The sequence below is a fragment of the Acomys minous genome, assembly GCF_964271855.1.
Source record: "Acomys minous genome assembly, chromosome: 3".
NCBI lineage: Eukaryota > Metazoa > Chordata > Mammalia > Rodentia > Muridae > Acomys > Acomys minous.
The window spans coordinates 8,246,127-8,268,471 of NC_140485.1; the positions used below are offsets into that span (position 1 = coordinate 8,246,127).

The 22,345-nt window shown below is 39.6% G+C and overlaps 1 protein-coding gene and 1 long non-coding RNA gene across 6 annotated transcripts in view; one reads left to right on the top strand and one right to left on the bottom strand.

The window, feature by feature from the left end:
- The window catches only part of MACROD2 (mono-ADP ribosylhydrolase 2), a 1,913,815-nt gene that overhangs the window by 937,871 nt on the left and 953,599 nt on the right, over nt 1-22,345 (bottom strand). The gene's annotated exons all lie outside the window — the stretch shown is intronic.
- Nucleotides 22,150-22,345, top strand: part of LOC311594649 — a 49,194-nt gene continuing 48,998 nt past the window's right edge. The window contains exon 1 of the long non-coding RNA XR_014778176.1: nt 22,150-22,345. This is a non-coding gene — a long non-coding RNA (uncharacterized lncRNA).

Below are 22,345 nucleotides of genomic sequence, written 5' to 3' on the forward strand. Positions count from 1 at the left end.
TGTACTTTCCTCTTCATATCATCCTTATTTCTCTTTCTTTTTCAATGATTCATGGATGTAGATATAAATATATCCAGTGTTCAATTTTTATAACTGTTAAATAACATACTAACATTTCCCAACAACAACCTGCCTATAGAACAACACACACATATACTATGTATGTTGAGATTAGCATATATGTTTTAATCTCATAATGTAAATGATATTAATGCTTATGCTTTAAGTGAACAGTTATAAATTGGAACTTTGCAGACATCTTTTATGGAAGAAGTGAAAGTTAATTTAAAAGAAAAGAAATATGTTCTTTTCCTGCTTACAAAATGATGCATGTTGTAAATAAGAACAAAAACAAAGCTTAGTCTAAAACTTCAAATTTATGTAGTCATTCTTAACTTAGTACATCTTTTACCTGCAAGAATTGTCAGCTTTGGCTATGGTAGCAAACACAGTACTGAGGCTTATATGTTACTTCTAGCATCAATTTTACCTCACCCTTTTCCTATGATGGTGGTACTGCTTTTTCTGTGGCTTGGTTCCATCTGATTTTCAAAATGTAGGTGTATATGATAGTTTTGAGATTACACTGATTGGAAGGCTTAGACAGAAAGGCAAGAGGGACCATGGGAATCTATGCAGCTGTTTCAGATTTCTGCTTGAATTCCCTATTCATCGTGTCTGTAGTTTATGTCAGAGGACGCTATGTTGAGAGGAAATTGACTGTATCACCATAGGTCACATGGCAGAGGGTGGCCCTGTGTAATCCTTGCCATTTTGAGGATTCGGTTTAAGTGTTTCACCCAAGAGTTAAAATACTATGAGGAAGTCTTGGTTTTGGCTAAGCTGAAGTCTACATATGATCCATATCTGAGAATGCCTGTGTAGTCAGGGCTGGTCTAATATTAATAGAAATACTAATATTTCTCTAATACTGTAACTTCTTGGAGTCTTATCTGGCCAGTTTTCTCCAACAGTCTTACAAGACCTCAGCTGATTAATATCTGAGTCAAACAACACTTAGTAGGTTTGCTCTATGGATGCAGCCTGAGTTATGCTTGGGAGTTTCAGAGTAAAGCAACCTTAGAAGTTTTCAAAAATATATTTGGAGCAGAGACAAAGGCTCTAACATGAGGGCAAGCTAGTGATAAGATGAGATCCTAGAACCACTTATTGATGACAATTGGGTCACAAACATGAGGGCTGCTCGTTACTTTCTCTGTATGTTCAGTTCTTGGTTTCAATCTATTTCTACTCACTTTCACTGAGGATTCCAAGAGTCATATGATCATTCAAATTAATGCAGACAAAACCTTCTCATGGAGAAGTACTCTCGAAGAATACAATTCTCCAGGTCTTCCTGAAAGGTACGTATTATTTAAGTAATTTATTCAGATTACATCTCCTTTGCTATCCCCTCACTTGTATCTTCCTGTTCCTCCTCCCTCCCTCTTTCATCCTATTCCCCTCCCTTAGTTCTGTAACAGCAGCCTTATTCATAATAGCCAGAACCTGGAAACAACCTAGATGGCCCTCAGTTGAAGAATGGATGCAGAAACTGCGGTACATTTACACTATGAGATATTACTTAACTATTAAAAACAAGGGAATCCTGAACGTTGCAGGTAAAGTATGTGTTTTGCTAGTACATAGTCTTGGGATCTCTACAAGTATGGCCTTAACAGATGGTCTTAAGGATCTCTAGTTTTAATTGCATAAATAGCTAGGATCTTCACTAATTTTATATTTTATTTAATTATATATTTTTATGTTGGGGGATTATAATACAATTACATAATTTCTCTACTTCTTCAACCTTTCCCTCTCTTAAAATCATGGTCTCTTTTTCTTTAATTATTGGTGTGTGTGTGTGTGTGTGTGTGTGTGTGTGTGTGTGTGTTCCTAAATATATAGATATACATTCCTAGTGTATAAATACAAATTGTTCAGTCCTTATAATATTACTTGTATGCATATGTTTAAAGGGCAACTGTTTCTAATTGGATAACCAATTGGTGTGCTCTCCACTGGGGGAAGATTATTTCTCACACTAGCAACATTCCTTGGTAGTCTAGGGTTGAGCCTTGTGAGTTCATGTTGGCATGTCTATTGGTATCATAGTCGCTCCAGTCATGTTTAGGCAGTTATGTTGGTAGGGTAGAGCTTCTCTGACATTTCTAGGCTCTCACAATCTTTTCACCTCCTTTCCTGGAATGATCCCTGAGTGTTAGGTGCCAGAGTTGTATTGTAGATGTACTGATAGAGACTAGGCTCCATAATGATGTATTTTGCTTGGATGTGGTTTTCTGTAATGGTCTAGAAGTTTCCTTGATGAAGGATAAGAACTAAACCAGCATACTTCCTAACTACATTCTTTTTGTTGTTTTGTTTTTTGAGATAGGGTTTCTCTGGGTAGCCTTGGCTATCCTAGACTCACTTTGTAGACCAGTCTGGTCTCAAACTCACAGAAATATACCTACCTCTGCCTCCCTCAGTACTGTGGATTATAAGCATGTGCCACCACAGCAGGCTCCCAACTATGTTCTGATATTTATTGTTACTAATTTCTAATAGCTGTCTCTTGACTATGGCCTAAGATCAACAAATTTCCTCATAGAACTGTGCCAAACCTGACCATCCTCCTTCAAAATTAACTATTATCTACCTTAGAAGCAGCCCTCTACGGACTAAGTATTTTCAGAATATTGGACAGCTATAATTTTCCTTCTTTTTTCTTCTTTATTAGGGCGTAATGATACCGAGTTCTTCCAAGAGCACTGTGTTTATTTGTGTATTAGAGAGAGAAACACACACATGCACATGCACACAAAGATTGGGGAGCCATAGGAACAGAGAATATTACTATTATAACACTATAAATTATCAATGGTTATAGTGGGGAGGAAATTTGTTGAAAATGAAATATTTGTTAAACACTGTGCATACGCCTAGTTGTTGATTACATCAGTAGTTGGTAAATTCCTTGCTGTCCTGTTAAGAGGCTTTCATTTCATATGATCACTGGCTATGACCTTTGTCAAAAACCCACAGGAAATCTACTGGTAAAATTAGGAGTTATTTTGAAAATGTTTTGATTTAATTGTTTTTCTAATGAAGTATTTCAGAGTTCTGAGGTTTTGTGTGAGCCACACTTTATGCCAGAAGATGTATACAACAGTGCAGGGGTAGGCCACTCTTATATATGGGATATCAATAATAAAATAATTGTACATCTACAGTTAATAGTTTTACAACCATAAAAGCTTACTTTTACCCTTTGGCACTTAGATATTTCATTTTAGTCACTCACATAAAAATATAATTTCTTTCTCTGAATAGTTCCCTATTAAGTAGAATTCTCAATGAGATGATTTGAAAAGAAAAGAAATGTCAAAATATGAATACTGTTATTTAAGAGAGAAAGTGCTGGCAAAGTACAGTTAAAAAGTTTTGCACTTTACTAACTTTTCTAGTATATCAGAATCTAATTTCCAAATCAATCTTTTTAATTGAAATAATCAATAAAGAAATAACAGCTTCCATCTTATGAAGAAATTAGTGTGATTTTTCAAAGTAACGATTTTTAGCTTGGTTCACAAAACCTCCTACAGTGTGACAGTGTAATAAGAATTATTTCAATGAGTCAAGTATTCCACGTGGCATCTAGGCTAGGAAACTAATAGGCCTCTGAGTTAGAATGATGGCCAGTGCCTCCCCACTCCTACAATACCTCGCATTCACGATGGTTCCCCAAACCAAGAGCTCCACCAAATTGCTGTCAGTAAGCATCTAAAAACATCAAGCTGAGCAAATGACGATTTCTCTATGGTGTCCTGCAAATGGTTCTCATTGGCTTTCCTTTGTTGAGGGGAGTTGCAGGTACATAGTTTGATCAAAGATCAATAGCCTCCTCTTTCCCAATAACTCCAGTCTGGGGCAAGACCATGACCTGCCCTATAAATGATGGAAGTTTGGACCCCTCCCCTTTTGGATGGACTATTCCTATTTCTCACAACATGAAAAGAAGGCTGGAATGAGGCCCAATAACCAGGGATGAAGCCTGGCTGCTGCCAAGAAGACGGGATGTACAAGTGCTGCTGCACTGTGGCGCCCATCCAAGACAGGCCCAGATAGGGCGGAGATTTCTGTACATTCCGGAACAACTGGTTTACTAAGAAATGATTGCATGTACATGAATTTCACAGACTGAAAAACAACCCATATCCTATCCAAGGCAGACATGGCTTGATATCATTTTTTTTGCATAATGCTAAACTGAATGAGAATTATTTAAAAAACAAACAAACGAACAAACTTCAATTCCCAAGACAGTATTTTGAAATATACTATCTTGAAAGAAGAATCACATAGTTGGAAAACAATTTTATTTGCTTGCTTTAAAGCAAAGATTCTACTCACACGCATTCTGGCTATAACATCTCAGTCACAAATGAGAGTGGCCCTCCCCTAGGTTCAGGACACGACCCAGTGGGAATTATATTTTCCCTATTCCACAGCTTCAGAGACAGCCATGGATCCAGACCTCAGTAATGAACCAAGGACTTGAACAGAGGTTCATTCTGAAATAGCTATTTGATCTAGTTCTGAGATTTTCGCTGGAACTAATGAGAAGACAAATTTTAGATACTAGCCACTGTTGAGAGTCTGTTGATCAAGGTCAGAGGTTGTCAAATATTCCTATGGCGGGTCAGCTAGTAAAATTTTCATCTTTGCAATCCATCAAAATATCTGTTAGTATGATTCCACTCAACTGTTATAATGAAACAAACAAATAAACAGCTACAGACACTGTAAGTAAGTGGGCTTGGGTGAGTGCCAATAACAATTTATTTATGGATACTGAATCTTTCGTTTCATGTATCTTTCCTAGTCTGAAAATTTTTATTTTTAAAAAACTATCCAGTCATTTGAAGCTGGAGGAATTATTCAGTACTTAGGAGCTTGTGTTTCTCTTACAGAAGACCTGAGTTGGGTGGTGAGAGCTGGTGATTTAAACTTAGGTTCTTACGCATGCACTGGAAGCACTTTCAACTGCTGAGCGGTCTCAGAACCCCTGAAAACCCTATGGTTTTTTAAGATGGAAAAAAATGAATGGTGGATTTGAGGTAAAAATTCATAGTTTCTTTTATTCGTTTGTTTGCTTTTGACAACATGCTTGTGAGACAGTTTCTAAGTAAAACTTATGCACATTTGGCATTATAGGTTTGCTATCAATGAAGACACACACACACACACACACACACACACACACACACACACACACACACACTTAAGTGCTTTAGAACTCCAAGAACTATAATAAACTATAGAAGAAGTGAATGAAGTAGAAAGAAAAAAAAATAAGACTGGAAAACGCCCAAAACCTAGGAAACAAACAGGTTGAGTCAGAAAGCAAGATGATGCCTATGTGTGTGGTGCTGTGATAGCGTGAACTCTGTGGAGCTGGTGACTGAAGACCAGGAAATGTGGTGATGGCATTCTCCGAAGCCATACTCAGCTGCCTGGGAACTGATGAAGAACGATCGTGAAGGAGGAGAAACAGTGGTTGGAAATTCTGACTGAAGGAGCCGACCGCGTTCCTCTGCAGAAGTCATCATGGTACGTGATGGTATTTGACTTCCACGCTGGGTAAGTGCGAACAGAGGACTGACTGTAGAGATGCATGATGGGACATCTCGGATTCAGAGAACGCAGTACAAAGACGGGATGTGGTAGCAGGAGAAGGAGGCCGGAAACTGGAACACGGAGCTGGTGCTGTTAACACAGAGATAGATAAAAACAGGCACACTTTTCTGCTGCTGCCTGTAAAAGGAACGTTTATTTGCCTGTTTCGGTTGTGTCAGAGGATGACTGCCTCTGCCTGCTAACCTAGGCCTAGGCCTAGAAGCTTCTAGCCTCTGTACAATCTATCCTAGGCCTAGAATGTTTCCAGCCTCTGAGACTTACTGCTTTATAAGATCACCCTTACTTATTCTTACTGAGCTCACAGCCAGCTAGTTCAAATCCGCTGTTCTGGCTCAAACTCTTTTCCCAGTTGACTTAGGCAATCTAGCTTCTCTCTCCACCTCTGAATTGCTCCGCCTGGTCTCAAATTAACTCTAGTCGTCTTTCCTAATCCCTTGGCTCCTTCTCGTTCTCTGGCTCCTTCGGTCTTCATCTGAGTTCTCTCTCTTTCTCTGCAACCTGTCTCTCTATGACTGTCCCATTACAGCTGCCTCCTCTTCCTCTTCCTCCCTCTCTCTGCACTGCCCCTTAAGTAGCTTCCCTTTCCTCTTTCTTCTCATGAGAGTTGGGCAAATCTTTCTCTGATTCATCACTTTTTCTGCCACTCAATTCAACATCACTTTCAAACATGGGTGCTTCCTTCTACAAATCATCTCTACCTTCATTGTTTGGGATTAAAGGCATGTTACCACCATGCCTGGACCTAAGCTTTTATTTACCTAAACTTTTTCTTCACCTCCATACCAGGCTGGCTTTGAACTCCGATCTGCTTGCCTCGGTCGCCTGGATTAAAGGCGTGTTTGTATTCCAGCCAGATCACACAGACCTAGAGGGTCTTTGGATGTGATCTCCTGCCAGAGCAGCCATGTTCTGAATTAAAAGTCCTCTACAGCTGCCACCAAAGGTTGGGTGCATTCAAGATTTGGTCTCACCTCTACACTACCACCATGGCCATGGAAGGCATTGCTGCTGGGGGTATAATGGATGTTAATATTGCTTTAAAAGAGGTAACAGTGATGGCCCTTATCCACAAAGTCAGAATATGGGCTTATTGAAGTTGTCAAAGCCAAGCCATCTTCATGTGCTTGCATTTAATTGTGATAGGTCCATGCACATATATTATGCTAGTGAAGGCCATTTGCATTGAGCATAAAAATCAACCTGATTAAGGTTGACAATGAAAAGAACTAGGCCCCTTTAAAAGCACCCAAAAGGGAAAGCCCGTAAGGTAGTTAGCTGCAGTTGTATAGTGGTTAAGGACTATATCAAAGATTCTCAGGCCAAGGGTGATATCAAATAATAATTTAAATGCAAGAAACAAATGAATACAAATGTGGGTCATTAAAATAAAAGGGCAGGCCATGTATCAAAAAAGCTAAGGGAGAGAAGAACAGAATAAAGACAAGTTGAAAGAGAGACAGTGAAGAAGCCAAGGACCAGATGATGGCTAGGCCAAGCAAGAATGTTCAGTTCTATATTGAAGCCACGAACAGTTAAGATGTTACTTGAAGTGAAAAGAAGAAAAATCCTGTTAATAACCCACAATGATTCTAAGATTTCCTGTAGCTGAGACAAAGAAATAAGAAAGAAGGCAGGTTAATTCTAGGTGACATAATCTGGGAACATATAAACGAATCTGTTTCCAAGGAGATGATGGGTTTTCTTTCTGGAAAAGAAGGAATAATGGTCTAAAATGGTCCAGAGAAGCAGGAAAACATCTCTGTCTCCAGGGTCTGTATGGGAGACCTAAGAGGCCCAGGTGAGAAGGCTGTAGGGGTACAACATGAGAAGACCCCTAAAGGACAGCCAGATTCACCATCAGCCAGCAAAGCCAAAGAGGATGTTCACGAGAGGGCTAAGCAGCGATGCAGGAGCTTTCTGTTTCTCCCACAGGACCTGATAAAATTTCTAAGCCAGAGAAATCACAATGCCCATGGCCTAGAAGACTTCAGATGTTTTCAAGTCAATTTTAAAGCATACATCTCAAATATCATTGGCCCAAAAAAACTTGTGCAAAGAAAAAAATGAAATTGGAACCGAGATCATCTAAGATCATCTTTGTTATCTTGAACAGTTGATCTTCCGATGCCAGAATTTCTACGTGAATTTGATGTTGAAATTATAACAACTGTTCTTTTATCTAACCACCCCCCGCAACCCCTGCTGACACCATGGAAACATTCTAAGGAAAAATAGGTAGTTGGCAATAATCTTTGATTATTAAGAGAAAGGGTTGCCATGGAAACGCAAGCAGAGGACTATGGATATCTCAAAGAGTAGGAACAAAGTTCAAGCTGGGAACCCCAAGGTGGCTTCTGTTGCTTTTCCACAGTTTGCAGGTAACCAGCTGCCAGACACCAACCTCCTGGCTCTTTCCTGCTTCACCTCTTGGGCTGATCCTTTGATTGCAGCTCTCTGGGTGCTGATAAACTCCCCATGTTTACTTTTTATAGGGAGTGCTAGAATGTTCCATCATTAGTTTTCGCAAATAAAACCAACGCATATAAACACTAGGTGAAAGCTGCAGAGGCAGGGCTTGGATAGCCACTTTTCCAACTATCTTTTCCTTCATGGAATCCTCGGGGTTTTCTAAGAACTCCTCCCTCCTGCTCTTGGACTCCCTAAAAGAAGAGGACCGATTTCAAGGGTCTTATCAGCATGAGAAAATGCCCCAGCAAGAGCCAGTGTGGCAACGGCTCCCTGCTAAGACCCCTCCAGTGAGTCCATCTGAAATGCACTGATAAAAAGAATAATTAAGGGAGAGACTCCAGGCAGCCTCGATTTAAAAAAAAAAAAAGAAAAGAAAAGAAAAACAGCTACCATATATCTGAAATTTAGAATAGACAAGACAGAAAAGCACACCCTGAGCACACAGTCCCCCTCACCAGGAAGGCACTGTGCCTTTAGAAGATGAGAGCAGATATGCCTAAAGTAGTACAGGCTTTTCCTCTACTTAAAACATTATAAATGCCCTTCACCAACCTTCAGGGGAGTGATTTACCACACTGTTCACACTGATCCTTCACGATTCCATGGTGCTCTAAGCCTCCAATAAATTTCGGGATTCACCATCTCCTGCACATCTGTCCTGGAAATATGCTTCGGGAGATGAAGCCACCTTTCTCCTAAGCAGCTTATAGGTGCGTGTGCCAGCTGAGTTTTCCCTCTAACATCATAAGCTTTAATCATAAGATCCTTTACCTGGCCACACTGAGCTCACAATATTAAATTATAGGGAAAAGTCATAACTCCTGTTTACTTAACAGGAACAAAATATGGCCAAGTGGGAAACGAAGGTGAATTAAAACAAAACAAAACTGGAGTTGAAGGACTTGTTAACCTTTCCAGATAACAGAGTTTAAAACAACTCAAAGTCTGTTGTATGCAAATGCCTTACTACTCTTAATAACATAATTATATAATTGCATGCACAATTGTCCCAGATTCTGGGCAGCTGCCACTGACTGAGTCTTTGCCTTCTCTTAGCCATGGTAAACACCATTAAGGTGCCAGAACCTATAAAGTACCTTTATGAAGTAATTTGCAAATTTTATGGACTTAATAAGCCCATAACAAATCCCATCCCGGATGAACAAATTCTGTCTTCCCATTCATTTCATTTGCTCACCACTCACTCCAACATTCTTACAATAGCTCCTTAACCTACACAGAACTCAGCATACAAGCACACAGATGCCTAAGTCCTAAATATTTTGTAGATTTGGACTAAGAAATCACGACTATATTTAGAAAACAGTAAAGAATAAGAGGTTACATAGCCCTATTTTTTTCTCTTTTTCAATTAAAAAAATATTCTTTAGACAGGTTCTCACTTTTTAATCCTTGCTGGCCTGTAACTGCTATAGACCAGACTAGATTCTAACTCAGAGAGATCTACCTGCCTCTGCCTCTGCCTCTGCCGCTGCCTCTGCCTCTGGAATGTTGGTATTAAAGGAAGGCAAAAGCTACCACACTCAGGCCTGCACCTAGCCTTAAATAAAGAAAAATCTAAGTAAATAAAGAAAACAAGATGTTGATGGACATAGGTAATACTTTTTTTCTTTGTAATTATAGGTTTTGAGGAGTCCATGGAACTAAAAGTTGGCAAAGAACATGACTATTAAAAGCAGTTGCTGTTTAACAACAGGCAAATGTAGAATAATGGTGTTTCTCTCATCAATGAGGTGTATACACAGACAAGCTCAGTGTGACAGTATATACCGGGCATCAGGGATACTAATATAGGCCTGGAAAGATAGTCAGGGCATCAAAAGCATTTCTACTCTTGCAGAGGACTCAAGTTAGAGTCCCAACATACACTTAGGTTGGCGCACACGCACACACACAGATACACACACACACACACACACACACACACACACACACACACACAGACTTTTCTTAATATATTTTGTAAATGTTCATATAACTTGGCTTGATTCTATGCCACATGAATTTTTCCAAGAAAATAATCGGAGCAAATCAAGTAGAATACAACATTGTATAGTACTATAAAGGTGCATGTGCTAGAAAGAAATGTGAATATACTAACCTTGATTACTTATAAATGATAAGATTACAAATGATTATTGGCTTTAATCTTTTCATAGCTTTCATACAAAACACACAATTATCACAATCACTGGCAGAAGTTACTTCATAATGAAATTCTATTTTAAAGGATATGTTATGCTCACAAATTTTCCTAGAGTACCTTATATGTGACTTTTACACTTTGATGCCTCTCATTCTGCTTCTGTAACCATTAGGTCCTCTCCCTATGGCCTCTACCAACATGAGCTGATGCCATCATCAATCTTTCACAAACCCTGGCCCCACTCCTCCTCCTCATTTTACCAGAGGAGGATCTAACACAAGCAGAAAAATCCACATAAGACAGAAAGCTCTAGCCATCAGTTTTCTAGAATGCAAAAGGCCAAGACCAAGGGTGGCAATCAAGGTTTCTCTATACCTGTCTATGTAGCAACCCAGAGGTGGCGACAAGGAGACCACCCTGTGTGGTGTGGCCACCCTGTGTTACATAGGGAGACAGTGACTCCAAAACTAAACAACAAATCATGGGCAGCCCTGATGTTGAGACAGATGAATCAGGCTTGTGCAGATCAGATGCCCTAATGGCAGAGCAGGTTCTTAGGCCTCTCAGAGGGTTTGTGAGGAATTGAATTGAATAACCTTTGTCTCCATATTCTGAGTAATAATCACCTCCCTTATAGGTCAGTCAACTCGAGTTGAATTCCTGGTATTTGCTGATGGGTGCACACTATATTTTCTAACATTAAATACCTGTCGTCTTCTGATCAAATGGAGGAGAGAATGAATAAAATAAAAATTTTCATAGGACTTCGCTCTCATATTTTATTTCTATCACATTGCATGAAAATTAAATGCCTGTCAGAATAGTTTATTACTTTCCTCTTGCATGCTCTAGTCTTTTTTCATCATTTATTATGGCAATTTTCAAACACACAGAAAGCTGAAAGTATTTTACAATGAACTCGCCTAGAGTCTACAATGAGCTCTTACTGAACTTGCTTTAGCAATACCTAGCCATGCTCTAACCAACATACAACATACCTAGCCATGCTCTTACACACCATACAACATACCTAGCCATGCTCAAACCAACTTACAACATACCTAGCCATGCTCTAACCACCATACAACATACCTAGCCATGCTCTAACCAACATACAACACACCTAGCCATGCTCTAATCACCATACAACATACCTAGCCATGCTCTAACCAACATACAATATACCTAGCCATGCTCTAACCAACATACAACATACCTAGCCATGCTCTAACCACCATACAATATACCTAGCCACGCTCTAACCAACATACAACACACCTACCATGCTCTAATGATTTTGATTTTTTGTTACATACACTTGAGAATTTACTCTACCTCCTTACCATAGTCAACGATTAACTCATATTCTTCTTACTTCCAGACTGTTCTATGCTGTTGAACTTAGCATGTATTCATATTTCATTTCTTCTACTAGACAACTGGTTTCCAAGCTATCTAATGCTGTGACCCTCTAATATGGTTCCTCATGTTGTTGTAAGTCCCAATGATAAAATTATTTTTGTTGCTAGATTGCATAACTATGATTTTGTTACTGTTATGAATTATAATGTAAATATCTGATATTCAGGGTATCTGAGATGCAACCCCTATGAAAGGTCATTTGACCCCGAAAGGGTCATGACTCACAGGTTGAGAACCGCTATGCTAGACTGTAGGACCCTTAAGGAAGAAGATGACATCTTACAGAAGTTCTTATTACTTGCAGAGCCTGGCATTCCATGTAAGTGTCTGCTCTCACTAAACACACATAGGATATAAGAAAAACCAAAGTATGCTCTTCGTACTCTCTACCCACCACATGACAAAATGCTTTTAACACCAGACATGGGAACGATATTCCTGGTACATCAAACAAATGATTCTTTTCTGCAACAGGAATCTGTTTCCTATCATCTACTCAACTCTAACAAGCTCTGCCTATATACAGCTCTAGATCTCATGGACTGAGAGCTCAGTCCCACAAAACAGATCCTTTGAGAGGCCAGTTATAAACATGCATTGCTTCATGCCATGCAGGTGCATTGCCCTCCGGGAACCTTCCCCTGTGCAGCTACCTAGAAGCATCTTCAACCCAGTCCTGACTGAATTACTGCCCATCAGTAACCAGTTCGACCTTCACCTCCTTCAGAGTTTAAAGACTAAGGCTGAAAGCCCCAACTGTTGAGCCGTGCTTCAGAACCAGGCCTACGCTGAAGGCGGATAGATCCTGCAGACCACTGGTCAACTCAAAGCACACAAAAATATAGTTATGGCTGTGGAGAGTCCGGGGACTTTAACTCCAGGAAACTGAGAGGAGTGTCAAATGTAAATGTATAATATCATAGTATATATAATAAATATGATCACCAACTAGAGGAAGGTTTGAGTGATTCATTGCATCTCTATGGTAAAACAAAATGGACCGCAAATTCTGCCAGGCCATCTGCTATACTCTCTTGATAATATTTTACAGAAAAGGGCATATAAATTTTTTTATGAAAATTAACTGGGCAGGAAAATGTGTATATGACAAATATCTCTTAAACAAGAGACAGTCTTAGAAAAGTGAAGCTTTGTAATTTTAATACTCTCTACTGTGAGTCAAATCCCTCTTTAAAATGCAAATTCCCTCTTAAGAACCTCAAGCCAACCCCTCTGGATGAGCTCAAGAAGGTCAGAGCTAAACAGGAACATACAAGAGATGTAAACATAATATTGACCGTATGCTTCATAGGGCTGAGGCACAAGGGTCAGGAAGTCTAGCACAGGCTGGTGACTTTGCAAGTTTGAGCCCAAGTCACCATACACTGCCATGTCAAAGGGAAAGAAGAGGGGGCACAATTCACTTAGAAATTGTTTATTTCTCTTTATGAACGTCACAATCAAGCTATTGTGAAGACATGTGGCCCGCATGTGTGTTTGCACATGTGTGAGTGTATGTGTATTGGAGGAGAAGCCAGAATCAGAAATAACCGCAGAAGTCTGAAGGCTTTAACAACTTTATGCATTTTCTAATTTTAATATGTTACTTTGACTTCTTAACAAGTCACATGCTTTTGGAGCATATAAAGCATCTTTTAGAATTTATATTTTCTTCTTATGCTAATGACATAACTATAGTCTTTCAAGATTCTGAAAATATAGATTGAAGCCTACTTTTTATTATCACCTCTCTTTCATGGGTGCCATATTCTTTCGTACTATTTTGACATATACCACAGACTGCATAACTTATAATGAACAGAACTTTTCTCTCACAGTTCTGGAGGCATGGGAGTATATCACCCAGACTGAATCATCCCATGAGAGGGGGGGGAGGGGAGGGGAGGGAAGAGGAGGGAAGGGGAGGGAAGTGGAAGGGAGGGGAAGGGAAGAAACATACAACAGGGGACAAACTTATTCCCACAACAGCAGACACATCATGGAAGGCATTTGGTTATGTGAAGGTGGTGACACATGACCAAGTGCCTCCCATTAGGATCCCCATCCCAGCAAGACTTTGTGGTGATCAAGTTTGCATGAACTTTGGGAGATACATTTAAGCCATGCTAATGGAGTCTGTATTTGGGAGTGGTAATACTCAAGATAAACACAAAATGAATGGTTTTGAATGAGATATCGAGGTGAAATGGCATGCACTGATACCAGACTCTAGACTATGTACTTGGACAGCTAACTTCAAACCAGGGAACTTGCTAAGAGCTGGTAGAGTGAAGGGGAAAATAAGATACCCATAAGCCATAATCAGTGATAAGCCATTTCTTGTAAGCACTCAGTAGAGAAGATACTGTCTCTCTCCAGCAGAGCCATTAGAAAAAGTCTCATTAACAAAGACCAGGAGTTTCAAGCTTTGCGCCCTCCTGTACTGGCCTCCACCTTGTATAGAACTCAGGGAAATATATATTGCTCCATGTGTCTTTAAAGGCATTGTCAGCACAAAGACTGCAACGTGACTCATATTTAAAAGCATTATGCTCATCTAAAGCTTTATGAAAACTACTGTAGGTTTTTCTCCCAGTAAACTGTCACTACTGCCACATGTAGGATGTTTCATTTGCTTTGGGCCAGTTTGTGGTTTATGTTTGTTAGGTGTATTTTGCCTCATACTTTCTTTTTAGAGATGGTCTTCCCAGCCAAGGCTATGCATAGTTTGTTCCCAGGACCCTTTTGCCTTAGCTTCTGGAATTACTATGATGGCAGGCATCCTGCACCAGGGTAAGGTTTCTAAGCAGAGGAATAGCTGTAGAAAAGCTGAGTGCCCCTAGTCTCTGTAATAAAGTACTCAATAATTCTGAAAAGGACAGAGCTCATTTCATCTTACATGTACATAACAATGTTGTGCTATTATTGCATTAATAACTTGTGCAAGCAAGGACGAAGAAAGTATTTCTTTGGTTTTGAAATCATGCTTTTGAGTGATTTCACACAGTATTTTTTTTCCCAAGGTACAAAATCCATTTCCCCTTAAATTTTTTTTAAATGTTAAAGATAAAGCAGCCATGAGTAACAAGTAAGAGGAACAAGACTTACAATAATTGGATGCAATGGAGCCAAATGCATACAAAATGTATTTGAACAATGTAGTCAGCTGCAGGCATGCTTTATGGAGCTTAAAAAATAACATCATGGATTTTGGAGTTTAAAGTTTGAAACACAGGTTTACGTTAGAGTGACAGACTTTGAAATCTGCTTAGTTTTCCTTCACATGTGTTCATTTTAATTTCCACCGTTTCACTATTTTTATGAGTCCGTGTTTTTATCTTTAAATCTGAAAATAATACATTAGCTTAAAATAAAAATATAAAGCAAATCAAATATACAAAAATGAGCACAAGTAGCAGTAATTTATTTGGATTCCACTATGCTTATAGACAAAAAAGAAAAACACTGAATATAAATATTTTCCATAAGGTTTAAAGTTGCATTACAGGAATGCCTTGCCTCCTCAGGCGTTCACTGAGCAAGTACTGTGTGCCAGGCACTTTGCTGGGGACAGACATCCAAAATTACGACGGCAGTATGTACTCAGATGGATTCTACGTCTGAAGGTCTTCAAGGGGCTCTCCTTTGGTCTGAAATACCATCTGTTTTCTACATCCTCTTGGCCGATTTAGTGGAATCAGATGTCTTCCTGAATTCCAACTCACTTTAATAATGTACAAATGGTCTAAAGGTTTCTATTCTTTTTATCTTCTGATCAAGTAAAAGCATGGCAGCTGGGAGACATCCATCAGCAGCAGTGCAAACTCTCGCAATAATTCAATTTAAGTTTCCTTGTCCGCTGGGGATTCGCATTTCTTATCTTCTGTAGGATTTATTAGTTGTTTCAAAATAGTTGTCAAAATGGTATTATTGTCTCTAATATCTTTGCGAGTTTCATTACTTAATCCTAAATCAATAGTTTACTAATTATTAATGTTTCCTTCCTTAGCATAAATGTAATAACAAGCTGCCTGTTTTGATTTTGTTTTTCTTTCTTTTTTTCAAGAAAAAGGGAGAGAGAGAGAGAGAGAGAGAGAGAGAGAGAGAGGGAGGGAGGGAGGGAGAGAGAACAAAGGTGGTGGGTAAGTTGGGAGAATCTGGGAGGACTTGGGGGACGATAGAGTGATCAAAATATACTGTAAAAAATTGAATTAATTTTTTAAAATTTCAAAGTAAGTAAATAAAAAGCTATTTAGTTCTCTTTAAATATTTTTTGGTTGACTACAATGAAAACTGGAGAGATTTCTCCACTGTCTCACTCACTGCACTTGTTTTGCTCATGTATGTGGGCCATAGCTATTGCTGATACTGACAATTAAGAACATCTAAGCTGAGTGGACTGGCGCACATATCCCAGCACTTAGGGGGCTGAAATAAAAGCACATTTATAAGTTTTGGATTATTTCTGGCTACCTAGTGAGTCAAAGGTCAGTCTTATCTCAAAAAACAAACAGGAAGAAGAAGAGGCAAAGGGGCAAGAGGTAGAATCAAAACCATGTGCAGCATACGCTGAAGTCGGCAGGAAAGCGTAGCAGTGATACGACGTATCTCAGTGCTCACTCAGATAACAATTATCCCATGAACACTTGAAATCAAAAAAGAAAAAGAAAAACTGCATGATTTTAGAAAAGTTAAGTAAGACTTGATTAAACCTCTGAAGAGTAGACATCAACTTATAGAACAAGGTTCAATTTTGATTTTCCAAGTAAAAAAGAAATCAATAATGTAGGAGAAACAACAAAAGCTACACAACAGATCGTCTTAAAGCTCTCTCAGCCAGCACGACCATCTAGAGAGTAAGAAGGGCACAGTTTTTATCTACTGGTTTCATCTAAAATAAAAAGATAGAATGAATTTATTTTTTTTAACTGCCAGTTCTGGGCAACTGTTATTTGAGACTCAGTTTTCTCATATATACATACATAAATATATGTATATGTGTACATATATTCATAAGTATATATACATTTTAATCTATAATTCAACAAATATAATATTGTTACCCACAGCCATCAACTAATTTCATCTAATCTTCATAGTCATTAGAAGGATTGGAACATCCCTGTGTTCTGTGTAAATGTGTATGCATTCATTCATAGGTATGCTTGATGAGTTAAAAGAACTTTTAATAAGGAATTTAAAAAACAATTATTCTTTTAGATACTCTCCACATAATGATCAGTAAGAGTAAACAATCAAATTATACTATAATACACTAGTCAATCTGTTAAAACACCAGTGTAATTTTATTAATTTATCTGAGTTTGAGTAATTTTCAATGTGATAAACCACTCAAAGTTAGGTTTGTTACTTGATAAGACTTGTAATAAACATGCTCCACCTTGGTACAAATACCCAAGGCTGAGGACTCATAATTTAACAAGTGTATTTAGCACATGATGGTGACAGCTCAGTGGTCCAGACAGCATGATATTCACCTCATAGAGAAAAATGGAAAAAGAAGTGTTTATACATAGAAAATTCGGCACCGACTCACTTTACAAAAAAGTCACTCTCACGAGAACTAACTCAAGGAGTATGAGGTCTGGATGACATGAATGAAGTGACATGAATCTACTCACAGGGGTGGAATTCTTGGGGCCTAAATGACACTGACTCCCACTAAAATGTCCCTCTGCCTGATATTATGGGGGCTATCCTTCTAGAACACGAACCATTGAGGGACAAACAATATCCACACATGGTAAAAGGCCTGACTTAGTGTTACAAAGAGAAGCACCTCACTAGTGGATTAGGGCAGAACTCGCAGTGCGTCAGGCCAGGGCTGCAGACTCACTGCTCCCATTTGCCCCTCTGCAAGTTTCCAGACTTGGACATGAGAAAACTATGCTTGGTAGCCACTGGCCTCCAGTCAGGTCCTAGACTATCTCTCATGTTAGGGACAATAAGCCATATGGCTAATGTTCAGCCATCTTGTCAGAGCCTGCACCTTTAAGTCTCTGTTTTTCCCAGGGCTTGCCTTTCACCAGAAACTAGCTGACCCTGTTGTGGGTCAGCAGGTAGACTAAAGACAGAGATGGAGCAACCGTGTTACGGTTTAGTAGTTAGACTAGACAAAGATGGAGCCAGATACCCTGTGTGGCAGGACATTTTGACCCTGCCTGGAATTCCCTGTGCTTTGAGAAAAGCATGCAGCTGGGTTGCTATAGCAATATGCTTCCATGCCTTGGGACTTATAAAAGCTGCTGCCTGACTAGTAAAGTTTGAGAGTTTAATCAATCAGACTTGCTCTCCTTCTTTGTGTCTTGCATTTTCAACAGGTGAACTTCCTCCCGAGTTTTAGTTGAACCCCCGCAGGCCGGGGCACTCTCACACCTAAACTCTAGCCCTAGCCTGAAGCTCCCCCTGCCCCTCCTCCTCCCACCCATGGATGAGGACCACACGGGTGAATAGCAAAGCTTCCCAATGTATTTCTAGACATTTTAAAAGTATTGGCCTCATAGCTACAGATAGTTACTACGTAGGTTCTTCTTGGCTTGGAGAGATGACGTAGGGAGTAAGGCAGTTGCTGTGCAGGTCTGATGATTTTCCTTCAATCCTCAAACCCATGTGAAGATAGAAAGTTGATTCTGCACAGTTGCTATCTGCCCGCCCTTGATGCTACAGTGGAACACAATCACCTAGCAAAATTTATGTGAAAAAAAAAGGTTTAGCAAATTTCACTGAATAATACATCCTACTTGGAATATAATGTTCTGTATGCTTAAATAAGGGAAATAAAAGTGTATGTTACTTTAATACTACAAAAGAAAGCCAGACTGATGCATGGAATGGAGATAAGACAGTGACAATGCTTGACAGAGAAAATCATATAATCACATCACATCGCTAGCTGACTGCCAGAGGGGCTGATGCAGATACTGTGATGGTTTCTTATTATACAATTAGAAAGAGTGGTCCAAGCATGCTGAGAAAAGAGGAATGGCAGCATTCTGCCTGAACTAAATTAACAACCCCTTCAACGTTTTCTCAAGACCAATCTCACATATAGAAATGCTGAGGAAAACAAGGCAATTCTTGTCCCGCGCTTACTAACTACACTGAACTGTAGTATAAAGTAACATATGTAGCTATTTATACTGTATGTAGAGTTAACCACAGGAGACCGGGTGTGTGATTTGGCTGTTGAAATCGGTGCTCACATTGCTTCTGATACTCCACTTTCACTCAGGCCTAATTCAGCGCTCTTCTGACACAACAATTCTCTTGAATAATCATAAAACTTGGACATAAGTCCATGCGATGGGAAGGCCAGGTGTGCTGTATTGCAAAATGTAGTGGAAGCTGCAAGGCTTGAGTTCTTCGGAAAACAGCAGCACTTACAAGCAAACCGCTCAGGTGCACAGAACTAGCTGGTGGCTGCATTAGTCTAAGTAGGGGAGGGCTGCTCTGTGGGAAATAATGATTATTCAAAGGAATGAACAATGACAGTTTAGGAGATGGTTTCTATCAGAGCAAATGACAAATAAAAATTTTTTTTACTTGAATGAGGAATCAGCCAAAGAAGAAAGCCCATTATAAATTATAGGTAGATTTTGATGATAAGATTGTGTGAAGGGCATGAAAAGCAAAGACAGTAGAGCTGGACTGTAACTGTTCAGGCTTGTGTGGCCGTCAAAATTCTCAGTGATGAACTGCAGTAGTACTCAGCACCAGGGAAGGCCCCATGCAAAGTTCATAGGCCCTTGGCTTATAAGGGAATTCTGGGAGGGAATTCATGAGTCTTGCCTCCAAGCTTATTTTAATATTTAATATTACCATCTAACTTTCTAAGGAAGAGGGCAGGGGGTATGTGTTGTGCTAGCTCCTCCTTTGAAAAGGGGGATAAAGTGTCAACTGTGCCTAATGCCTCCTGTTTCTCCCATAGGCTATTATTAATAGATCCGTCTTCTAAAGAAGTCAGGCAGCTCTCAGGATCCAAACTCTAGCCTGAGAAATGGTTACTATCCCATCCTAAGAACCACGAGGCTTTGGCTTCTGAGAGCCACATTTCTTCACCTCAAGGATAAGCAAATTTGGACTAAAATACATTTAACAACTGTGCAAATCATCTCCATGAGGACATTTTGGAAATAGACTCATAGCTACCATGCCATGGGCGCTAGAGGAGGCCCGACCTGCAGACAACAAATTCCATTTCCTCTACTCAGTACTCAGGACAACACTTTAATCTTCCACTGGGGCAGAAACTCTGTAGTATTACTGATGGGGGAACGTGAGGAGAGCAAAGGGGAATGGTTAACCCAGGATAAGAAACATCAAACTGTCAACCTTCTCAGATTGCATTTTGTATGATACTAACACTGTAGACAAACATGGAAAGTGCAAAGAAATATCTAAAGATACACCCTCCGAGGTTCCTCAGGTGAAATCTTCCTTGTCAAATATGTTTCTTTCAATAGGCTTACAAAAATGAATTACACTGTTAGAGAATAAGACACTGAAAGTAAAACTCTCTCCAAAGATACTCAAGCTGAAAATGGGCAATCAGCCTGAAGACCTCGACTTCCCCGCTGATTTATTAAACCCCATTCATTCCTCCTTGAGAGGTAGAGCTACATGGAGAGCACGTAGTTCGTGGTCAGCAGCCTCATGGTCAGCATCCTCATGGTCAGCATCCTCTTGGTCAGCATCCCTTTCATTCTCCAGCTCCTGTAGAATATATCCACTGGGTTTAGGGAGGCAATGAGAAATCAATTTCTAGGAGCAGGAGTTCAAACAATCCTACATATTTTTTTCTTTTCCCTTTTTCTTAAAAACGTCATATGTGATGAAACTGTAAGTATGCATAATGGATGGCTTCTGGATTTGAGGCTGAGCACTTCCTTCACTCCACCAGATCCAGAATCAAGCCACTGTCACACCTCGCTTGTCTCTCCTGTGACTAGATGGAATAAGCTTCACAAGAGTGAGGCAGAGAATCAGGAATGAGTCATACAGCTTCGCACCCGTTTAGAAATAAGAGGATGGTGTGGTATGGAAACACATATAAACAGCCTTCTGTGCATCCACAGATTCTGCATCCCAGGATTCCACCAGCCCTGAAATGAAAACACTCACCATGCATACTTTTTTTCCTTTTAGAATTTCTGACACCATATTGTACAACGATGGCAGTGGTGAGAGCAATACGTAGTTTCAAATTTTTGTTGTGTTCAACTACAAATAGTTCTAGAATCAAACTTCTATGAGGCTAAGAACTTGGCCTTCCATACTTCTTGCTGTCTAGCAAGTGCTTAGCATTTTCCATGACATACAACAGACACTCAATAAATGTATGTTCAATAGATTAATTAACTGAAAGGTTATAAGTAAAGCATTAGATTCTCACTAATGTTTTAGTGGAGAGTGGGAGTATAGCAAAGGCTTTATCGTCTATTCTAAGATTCTACTTTTCCACCAGCATCACTCTGAGATGCTTTGGCTTTATAATCCACATCAGTGGATTTGGAATCAGCAAGGAGACCTATCTCGGAGTATGTTGTGAGTTTGTTTCCAGAGATCTAATTTAGAAAGAAAGATCTCCCATGGATATGGTACCACCATCTCATGGGTTGGGACCTGGACTGGGTAAAAAGGGAGGGAAATATAAAGTGATCTGGGTACCAACAGCCATCTCTCTCTGCCTTTCCTGCCAGAACGGAGAGTGTTGAGCAAGATGGATTGCAATCATGCGCCAAAATAAACTCTCTCCCGTAGGTCTCTGTTGCCTGGTATTTTATCACAACAATGAGAAAAGCAACCAATCTACACCTCAAGGTTTGTGTTTTCCTCATTCCTTTATTTTGAGTCCTCTGAGATTTTGAGGGTGGGTGGGAAGTGGGGTGGTCAGATGAAAGAGAATGGAAGCTACCCTGGGGTGTTATCTGAGTGGTGGGTACTTCTACATATAAATATGCCTAATGAGTACAGGGGGTACACTAATACTTGAGACAATTCCTGCTCAGATGCACTTCAAATTTAACTGGGTGTCTTACATTGTTGTATGTTAAATCCAGCAATCCTTTTCCTCTGACATATAGAAACCAAGCTATCAACTCTGGGTACTTTTTCAAAAGCCATTTGTTTCATAGGTGATTTTAATTTTAAGACTTAATACAACATATATTTGCACATATTCTCTGTCTTATGCCCAAAACCAGACTCTATCCTACTGGGAACATCATTTTGTCAACAAATCTGTTAGAAAGATCATCTCCTTGGGGTGCTGGGAAAGCCCAAGACTCCACTACCTGTTCGTTTTGTTTGTTGTTTTTTGATAGTGGCAAATTACCTACTCTCTCCCTCTTGGTTTTTATAATCTAGAGTCATTCACCAGTCTACTGTCCTCTCAACTGCAGGGGCACATATCTAGTTCCTACGGGGTCTTGTTAAAGGGGATCTCATCAGAATGTTACTTTTCTCAATGCTGCAGACCATTCTCTGACATGAAATTCATTCCAAAGCATCCATGGCAACGCTCATGTAAAATCATACTTTATAGACAGATGTCCCACTTTACGG